Below are 553 nucleotides of genomic sequence, written 5' to 3' on the forward strand. Positions count from 1 at the left end.
TCCTTCCAACGGAGTGGAGGTTTCCTCTTCCTCTGTTTCCTCCGGCGGGTACTGCGTCGAATACAGAGCTTGAGTGTTTTCGTCCATTCGGACAACATGACCTAGCCAGCGTAGCTGCTGTCTTTTAATTCGTTGAACTATGTCAATGTGGTGTATTTAGTTATTGATTTATCGCACTTCTAGTAGTTTTTAACTTAATCGTTATATGAGGAGTGGGCGAAGTTATTATCCGATTTCATTTTTATCCTGTCAGTAACAGCTCTTGTAAGAATTTGGCTATTTTAGCTTTGGTGGTCTAGGAGATATGTACATTATACCTATTAGAGCGTGCGGCCACGCCCACTTTTTCAACATTTTCTGTCAACAATAGCCGCTGACTACCTGACCCCTCTGTCCAATTACATAGAGTTTTATATCTCAATTTAGTGGTTACTTATGTTAAGTTTTCTATTAATGGCGTTTTGTTGGCGTGACAGTGGTCCGATTACGCCCATATACGAACTCGTAACTTTTCTTGTAAAGGGAAAACGCACCAAGTTTCATCAAGATATCT

Source organism: Bactrocera neohumeralis, unplaced genomic scaffold, assembly GCF_024586455.1.
Source record: "Bactrocera neohumeralis isolate Rockhampton unplaced genomic scaffold, APGP_CSIRO_Bneo_wtdbg2-racon-allhic-juicebox.fasta_v2 cluster11, whole genome shotgun sequence".
Taxonomy (NCBI): Eukaryota; Metazoa; Arthropoda; class Insecta; order Diptera; family Tephritidae; genus Bactrocera; species Bactrocera neohumeralis.